The sequence below is a fragment of the Myotis yumanensis genome, unplaced genomic scaffold (genome assembly GCF_028538775.1).
Source record: "Myotis yumanensis isolate MYYU_CA2020_CCGP unplaced genomic scaffold, mMyoYum1.0.hap1 SCAF_42, whole genome shotgun sequence".
NCBI classification, from domain to species: Eukaryota; Metazoa; Chordata; class Mammalia; order Chiroptera; family Vespertilionidae; genus Myotis; species Myotis yumanensis.
Window position 1 is genome coordinate 361,684 of NW_027223793.1, and position 8,667 is coordinate 370,350.

The window sequence follows — 8,667 nt, forward strand, 5'->3', positions numbered from 1 at the left end:
TCCAGAGAATGGCTGTTTTTCACTTTGTTTTATTCATTCTTTTTTCTAAATTATTACTTAATACATTTTTATTGATTTCTGAGAGGAAGGGAGAGGTAGAGAGCGATAGAAACGTCCAGGATGACAGAGGATCACCCGTCCACTGCTTCCTGCACACCCACTCCTGGGGATCGAGCCCACAACCGGGCCTGCTCCCTTGACTGTAATCGAACCCAGGACCCCTTCCGTCCCCAGGCCGATGCTCTACCCACTGACCCAAACTGGCCGGGGCGTCACTTTGTTTAATACATGACAATCCAATTCAAGGAGGAGACATAAGTGGGTTACAGGAACTCCACTGGTGATAGATGAAGGAGGGAGAGAGCGATGGAGGTACCAAAGTGGGGCGGGGGTGGGGGGGCCGACCTCTGAGATTGAATAAAAAGTGAAATGATAGACGCACACTTCTTTTTATTTATTTTATTAATGTTTTACAGATAGGAAGGGAGAGGGAGGGAGTGAGAAACCTCATCAATGAGAGAGAATCTTGGATCGGCCACCTCCTGCACGCCCCCTAGTGGGGCTCGATTCTCTGACCCGGGCTGGTGGGCATGCGCCCGGGACCCAAAATCGAACCCGGGACCTTAAGGTCCGCCTCAGGCTGACCTCGGCTCTACCCACTGAGCCAAACCGGCCAGGGCCACACCTAGTTCTTTTCCTGAGGTGGGTGCAGGATAGATAGTTAACAGGCAACAATACACGTGATAACAATAGCAATGAAGGAATTTATTGTCTGTCCTGCAGAGCCCCCAGGCGCATTTGCTTGTGTGTGTGTGTGTGGGGGGGGGGGGCAGGGGGGGTGAAGGGTGCGGGCCGGGATGGTGGGATGTTACAAGTTCCTCTGACATTTTATAGCATAGGTATGTTGTGTCTTAGATGCTAAGGTAAACACTGACCTGGTCTGGGAAGACTCCGGCCTAGGTAGGACGGGACTACCCACCACTACTGCTCTTAGTAACAGTCTCCCTTCAGACCATCCCTGCAGTGGCTTTAGGCCTCTCGGTTTGCAAGACCGCCAGGCAGGCCTTCCCCTGAGCTCGTAGGGTTAGCATGTGGCCCCTTTCGTTGTCCACAGTTGTGTGGGAATAAAGGAGTCATCCTTTCTGTCAAAGAAGGGAGTTTAGGCAGCTTCCCTTTTGGCTCCAGGGGCCTGGCAGCTGCCATTTTGAAACAGCAAAGGTCAAGCCCTCCCTCTTATCCTCTCCACCCCGCCTCCCCCTCCCACCCCACCCCGTTTTAATTTCGGCGTTTTGTTTTTCCATTAAACAAATTTACATTTTATTTATGTTGACATAGACTGTACAAAATTGACTTTCTTCACCAAAAATGACAGCGATGTTTTTTATATTCCTAGACCAACTACAAAACGCATTGTTGTAGGTTGTCTAGGTTTCGCTTATAAATCGAGACGCGACAGTAGATGTAACCATGGAAAAAGAAGGAATGAAACAGACTGATCTGTTGTCAGGATCCATGGCCTCTGATCCTGTCTTGACCATGAAACGCAAGTGTGCCACATGTTCTTGCTAAAAAGCTTATGAGGATATAGGCTCAAGGAAGGAATGTAAACAGCGACACTCAGATGTGAGTGTAAGGATGGCGGGTTCTTTGTTCAATGTTTCACAGTCATTTGTTTAAGATCATGGAATAAAGACAAAAATCCACACCGAAATCCTTGTCGGGCAAGCTCATGCTTCTTTCACTAGCTGGTCATTTCACTGTTGGTTACAGATTTCTCGTAGCACACTTAAAACTCCCACTAGTCAGAGGTTAGTCGTGAGCTTCATTGCACAATTTTATGAAACAGATTCCTCCCACACCTTCTCAAAATTTATTTCTTCAAAGAACTGATAACTCAATGCCTAACAACTGTGACAATGAATGTGATGTCTGCAATGACCTCACTAAAACAAGCCCAAAGTGCCATCAGCAGAGATCACACAGAAGTGCAACGTGGCGCTTCCGATGATGCCTACTGCCCTCTGGAAGAACAACAGTTAGTTCTCCAAAGCATGAGAGTTCACACCGTGGCCATTTAAGCAGAGGATCAGTGGCTACTCTACTCAAGAGATCCAGTTATTAAGTGACCCACCTATATCTTACAGCTTTTCTCTGTTTCCTTTCAAATTTCTCAGATTTTTTTTCAATATCAGATATAAGAGAGAACGCATTTTAAAAGTCCCTCGGGTATTTCCGACACTTTCGGAATTATCTGTAGGAAGCTCTTAGTTGTGTAGACTTTGATGTATGTGTCCACCGTTAAATCCAAATCATGTTTCACATCGAAATGCATGTTAAGCAAAGCTAAGCTACTTGACCTTTGCCCTGTCAAAGTGTTCCTCGGGTGTGCTTAGAGACGCTTTCGACCGTTTTCATAGCGTTCGTTCTCAACCTTCATTACAGGGAGAATTCATAGGACCTTTAGCAATGTATAAACATGAGGAAAAAACTTGATGTCTGGCAGGTGGAGGGGGCCATGGTGGATGGGAGCTCTATGTCTTTTCCTCTGGGTATCCACTTGATTCTCCAACAATGCAGCTCAGCTGAGAGTGCTGCATCGGGATTGGGTAAGTCGCTGCAGTACATGTCAGCCTGGTGTTCCTCTGGCATATTGAAATTGAGCCGTCCCGTGACAGAGGGGACCAGAGATAAGCATTGAAGAGCTTTGGAGGAACTGTTCTGAGACTATCTCTTTCAGTTCCTGAACAATGTGTTCCACTGTTGTGACGCTTAGAGGCTCTTTATAGCACCTCTCGGAAGTCAGCTGAGACTCCAGGTTCCCTTGCTGAGCTCTGCGGAGCTTCCCAGGGAGCTTCATCAGAATAGCAAGTGTGGTTGCCAAATCGGTGGCTTCCTCAAACCAAAATTCACAATAAACTTCAATATCTTCCATCCCTTCATGTAGCGAATGCAGCACCTGCAGTCGAGCTACTGGCTGCAGAGAAGACATCAGAGGTCTGACCCTGGAGATTTTTCCCAGAGGCTCCTGTGAAAGGTAGAACGTTTTGAAGAACAACAATGATAACCACGAAATCAAAATCTGTTGCTGCACTGCAGAGTGCGAATGCTCGGCCCGCTATACAGTTTTCCCATCTACTATGTGTGTCCTCATATATACCGCCTATACAGAAAACAAGCGCTTGCAGGAACTCCACTACAATTTCAAAAGCATCGTGCCTGCCCGCCCGCTGAGAATGGCTAATTTCCTTCAGTTCTTTCCCGCTTTCTTCATTGTTCTGGAAGAGGACAGAAACGACACTGTCAAGCTCTAAAAGCGATTGTGGTGACGGATGGAAAAAAGATCAAACTTCCTCCATTGTTCCAAACGCAACAGACGCTCCCGTGACAGGCACCGATCTGGCCAATCGCGGACTTCAGGCACAGGGAAGAGCAGAGTGTGTGGACAGCTTGGGGAGGGATGTTTCTCCAAAAGTCTAGAAGCAACAACTTTCGTTTTGGAAGGAAAGCCACTGGACACAATGTAAGCCTGGCCACGACAATATTCCATGCGTAATCCCCACTTCTCTGGTCTCGTCGTGGGAAATGTCATAGCCAAAATTTCGGCAGCGGCTTCAGAAGGCAGGAAACCCACAGATTCCTCTCTCAGGTCACGAGCTTCGTCAGCAACCCTCACCAACGCGGGCAGGTGCCCTTCCCCTGCTGTGTCCACTACGTGCGTGCGTGCGTGCGTCCCTCTGTCAGGGGCCATGGAAAAGAAGGGAGAGTCTCTCACTCCCCTGAGCGTTCCTTCCCGGAATGCGGCTCTCACGGATCTCTAGCATCTGCTTCTGCTTGTACTTTTGAACAGAACGGTGCGTTGACTGCTCTGGTCTCAAAGGGCTTTCTCAGAGAGAATCTCTTCTCCAGAATTTATTGGGCACTCCAACAGTGCCTGCCTGCCTGCCTGCCTGCCTGCCTGAAAGTTATCGGGAGTGAAGAGGCCTTCTGGGATTTCATCAGCTTCATGTCCATCTAGAGCAGTGGTTCTCAACCTTCCTAATGCCGCGACCCCTGAATACAGTTCCTCATGTTGTGGTGAACCCCAATTTCATTGTTACAGATTGAACATAATGAAAGCATAGTGATTAATCACAAAAAACAATATGCAATTATACATGTGTTTTCCGATGGTCTTAGGCGACCCCTGTGAGAGGATCGTTCGACCCCCAAAGGGGTCGCGACCCACAGGTTGAGAACCGCTGATCTAGAGGTATCTTTTGTTTTCCCATAAGAATCAAAACTGCAAATAAAGATTTTAAAGTATTCTTTTGTTTACTTTCTCTTCAAGGGTTAAAGGTAAAGTGTCTTCATCCTGTTCTTCACCCCCTTCTGTATTGGAGTTCTGAGCAAGGCTGTTGTTGATCGCTCTATATTTGTTTTTGTTCCTGTTCAGAAGTTTCGTCAATTTTTTTTCCTGTTTCCATGTCCTGATTTCATCTTCGCTCAATTCTTTTATTCGTTTTCTATGTCTACTATGTGGATTGTTCAAATGATTGGTAAGATCACCTATTGTTGGTATTACATTATCTCAAAGAACTGTCCTATAAGGAAGGACTAGTTCTACAGATCATAGAGGTCTCAGAGTGTTTGGCACAACATCGATAATGTTTATTGAGTTGTTCAGGTGTTTTATCTTCTAAGTTTGCTCTCCTACAATTTCCCACCCACTTCTGGCATCTGGCCGGATCCCTCGGGAACCTGAAGAAGGCCAAATCTGACTGCATGCTCTTCCACGTGCAGTCCGCCGGCGCCGCCCCCTGCCCTCCCCCCCAGAAGTTTGGCATCTTCGCTGGCGCCCCACCCCCTCCACCCGGGGCCGGTCCAGCACTCCCCCCCACCCCCATGCCCAGCACTGTCTTAATAACACAAAATGCAAGTACAAAACATTGTACAAGTATGCTTTTCACTACATGGAAGTGCAATAATACATTTGTGTGGCTTTTTAAAATATATCTTCATTGATTTCAGAGAGGAAGGGAGAGGTAGAGAGAGCCATAGAAGCATCTACCATGAGAGAGAATCACCCATCGGCTGCCTCTTGCACACCTCCTACTGGGGAGCAAGCCCGTGACCCAGGCCTGCGCTGGAATGGAACCCCGGACCCTTCGGGTCCCCAGGCCGATGCTCTACCCACTGACCAAAACAGGCCAGGGCGGCACTTTGTTTTATACACTACAATCCAAGGAGGAGATGTAAGTGTGTTAGAGACAATCCACTGGTGATAGATGAGGGAGGGAGGGAGGTGGGAGAAAGCAAAGGGGGTGGGGGTGGGGGTGGGGTGTGGGGCGAACCTCTGGGATTGGATAAAAAGTAAAATGATAGACACATACTTCTTTTTTGTAAAATATATTTTTATTGATTTCAGAGAGGATGGGAGAGAGATAGAAACCTCATCGATGAGAGAGAATCTTGAATTGGCAGCCTCCTGCACACCCCCTAGTGGGTCTCGAGCCCATGACCCGGGTGGGCGGGCATGAGCCCGGGACCCGAATTGAACCCAGGACCCTAAGGTCCACCGGAGGCTGACTTTGGCTCTACCCACTGAGCCAAACCGGCCAGGGCCTCACCTACTTCTTTTCCTGAGGTGGGTGCAGGATAGATAGTTAACAGGCAACAATACACGTGATAATAGCAATGAAGGAATTTATGGTCTGTCCTGCAGAGCCCCCAGGCACATTTGCTTGTGTGGGTGGGGTGGGGTGGGGTGGGGGGAGGGGAAGGGGATGGAGGCGGGGCGGGCTGGTGCGGGGGACGGCGGGATGTTACAAGTTCCCCTGACATTCCAGAGTTATGTTGTGTTAGATGCAAAAGGACCATAGGTTCACTTAATGTAAACACTGACCTTGTCAGGGAAGACTCCGGCCTCTGACGCGACCAGCCACCACAACTGCTCTTAGTAACAGTCTCCCTTCAGACTAGACTTGTGGTCGCTTTAGGCCTTTCAGTTTGCAAGACCACCACGCAGCCCTTTTCTGAGCTCGTGGGGTTAGCATGTGGCTCCTTTCATTGTGCACAGTTGTGTGGGAATAAAGGAGTCATCCTTTCAGTCAAAGTAGGGAGTTTTAGCCTTAACTGATTTGTCTCAGAGGATAGAGAGTCATCCTGCCGACGGAAGGGTCCCGAGTTCGAGTCCAGAGAAGGGCACCTGCCTGTGGTGTGGGCTCCTTCCCCAGTGGGTGGGCGGAGGGGGGGGCGCGGCGTGCAAGGAGGCAGCCGCCATTTTGGCTCTAGTGACTTGGCAGCTGCCATTTTAAAAAGTATATATTTTATTGATTTTTTTACAGAGTGGAAGGAAGAGGGATAGAGAATTAGAAACATCAAAGAGAGAGAAACCTCAATCAGCTGCCTCCTGCACACCCCCTACTGGGGATGTGCCCACAACCAAGGTATATGCCCTTGACCGGAATCGAACCCGGGGACCGTTCAGTCCGCAGGCCGATGTTCTATCCACTGAGCCAAACCAGTTAGGGCGGCAGCTGCCATTTTGAAATGGCAAAGGTCAATCCCTCCCTTTTATCCTCTCACCGCCGCTCCAAATCCCCCGTTTTAATGTTCGTGTTTTAATAGCACGAAATACAAGTACAAAACCTTGTACAAGTATACTTTTTACTCCACGGAGGTGGAATAATACCTTTGTGTTGTTGTTGTCATTGTGTGTGTGTGTGTGTGTGTGTGTGTGTGTCTTTTAATATATCTTCATAGATTTCAGAGAGGAAGGGAGAGGTAGGTAAGTAGAGAGAGAGAGAGAGAAACACCCACGATGAGAGAGAGAATCATGGGGTCGGCTGCCCCCTGCACACCTCCTACTGGGGATCGAGCCCCCAACCCGGGCCTGCTCCCTGGACTGTAATCAAACCCAGGACCCCTTTGTTCCCCGGGCCAATGCTCTACCCGCTGACCAAAACCGGCCGGGGCGTGACTTTGTTTTATAAGTGACAATCCAAGGAGGAGATGAAAGTTGGTTACAGAAAATCCACTGGTGATAGATTAGGGAGGGAAGGAGGGAGGGAGGGAGGCAAAGGTGGGGTGGAGTGGAGTGGGGAGTGGTGGGGGGCGGGAGGAAACCTCTGGGATTGGATAAAAAGTGAAATGATAGCCCTGGCTTGTAGGCTCAGTGGATCGAGCGTCAGCCTGGGGACTGAAGCTTCCCTGGTTTGATTCCGGTCAAGGGCATGTGCATGGGTGGAGGGCTTGATCCCCAGTGGGGGACATGCAGGAGACGGCCAATCCACGATTCTCTCTCATCATTGATGTTTCTATCTCTCTTTCTCTCTCCCTTCCTCTCTGAAATCAATAAAAATATTTTTTTAAAAAGTAAAATGATAGACACACACTTCTTTTTTTTTAAAGATGTATTTTTGTTGATTTCAGAGAGGAAGGGCGAGGGAGGAAGAGAGATAGAAACATCATCCATGAGAGAGAATTATGGATTGGCCAGCTCCTGCATGCCCCCTAGTGGGGCTAGAGCCCGTGACCTGGGCAGGCATGAGCCCTTGACCTGAATCGAGCTCTCCCTGCTCTCCTTGCCTTTTCAATGACAGCACCCACCCCATACCCACCTCCTTACTGTCATGGATGCTTTTCATGATCCCTGAGAGGAAGAAAATATCCCCTGTTGCTGAACCCTGGCTTTTCACACTGCAGATGACCCTCTTGGACAGATGCAGGAACTCTCTCCCTCCCAGTCCCAGAGAGGGTGTTTTGACCCACCCTTGATCTCTTTCTTGGTTTGTTTTCTTTCAATGGTGGTAAACACAGACCTCCTTTGAACCTTTGATAAGCCTACAGTTTACAATCACACTCCTTTAGCTTGATTTTTAATACAACTCCCGGGGTCAGGATCATGACTTTAGAGTCACGATTGGTTCGCCCCATGAGAGGACTCAGTGTGTGTGTGTGTGTGTGTGTGTGTGTGTGTGTGTGTGTGTGTGTGCGCGGAGAGCGCGTGCGCATCTGTGTGTGTAAATCCGCAGTCACGCATGGACACTTCTTGATCTGAATGGTCCTTCAGCATCCATGAGCACCCTTCAGCCCCTGCCTTGTCCCAGACAGCGTCCCCTGCTTGTCCTTCCCCTCTCTTGTCCAGCCAGAATTGTGGAAGTCCAGTCACCTGGCTCTGCCCTCCCTAGAGGAGGCTGCAGGAGGGGGCTTGCATTGGCGCTTCTCGACCAGCAGAGGGCAGGGCTGGCTCTCTGGCCCCGCCTCGGCTGGGCCATCTGGTTGACTTCCAATCACCCGCCCCCCGCCCCCCTCCCAGCCTTACCTCACTCCCTCTCAGGATGGATGGTTAGGCCTGGCTCAGAGACCAAGTCCGCGCCAGGCCACATGGGCCTGCAGAAGCCTCCGCCCCTTGAAAGGCTGGATCAATGTCATTTCTAAGGAGGTTCCCTTTGGGGTTTTTCTGTTTGTTTATTTGGTTGTGTTTTTTTTATTGGTTTATTATTATTATTACTATTATTTTGGTTTATATTTTATTTTTTATTTTATTTTATTTTATTTTATTTTATTTTATTTTATTTTACAGCCCGTCTCTGGCGGCGGGGACCTCGCCATCCACAGAGAGAGCGTGGTTCGACCAGATGGCCCGAGGCTGACTTGGTCTCAAGCAAGGACCCCATCATGCACAGA

General features: G+C 49.0%; 1 pseudogene; it reads right to left on the bottom strand.

The window, feature by feature from the left end:
- Nucleotides 1-2,138: 2,138 nt before the first annotated feature.
- On the bottom strand, nucleotides 2,139-4,823 carry LOC139000922 (52 kDa repressor of the inhibitor of the protein kinase pseudogene; annotated as a pseudogene).
- Between the last annotated feature and the right edge of the window lie 3,844 nt (nucleotides 4,824-8,667).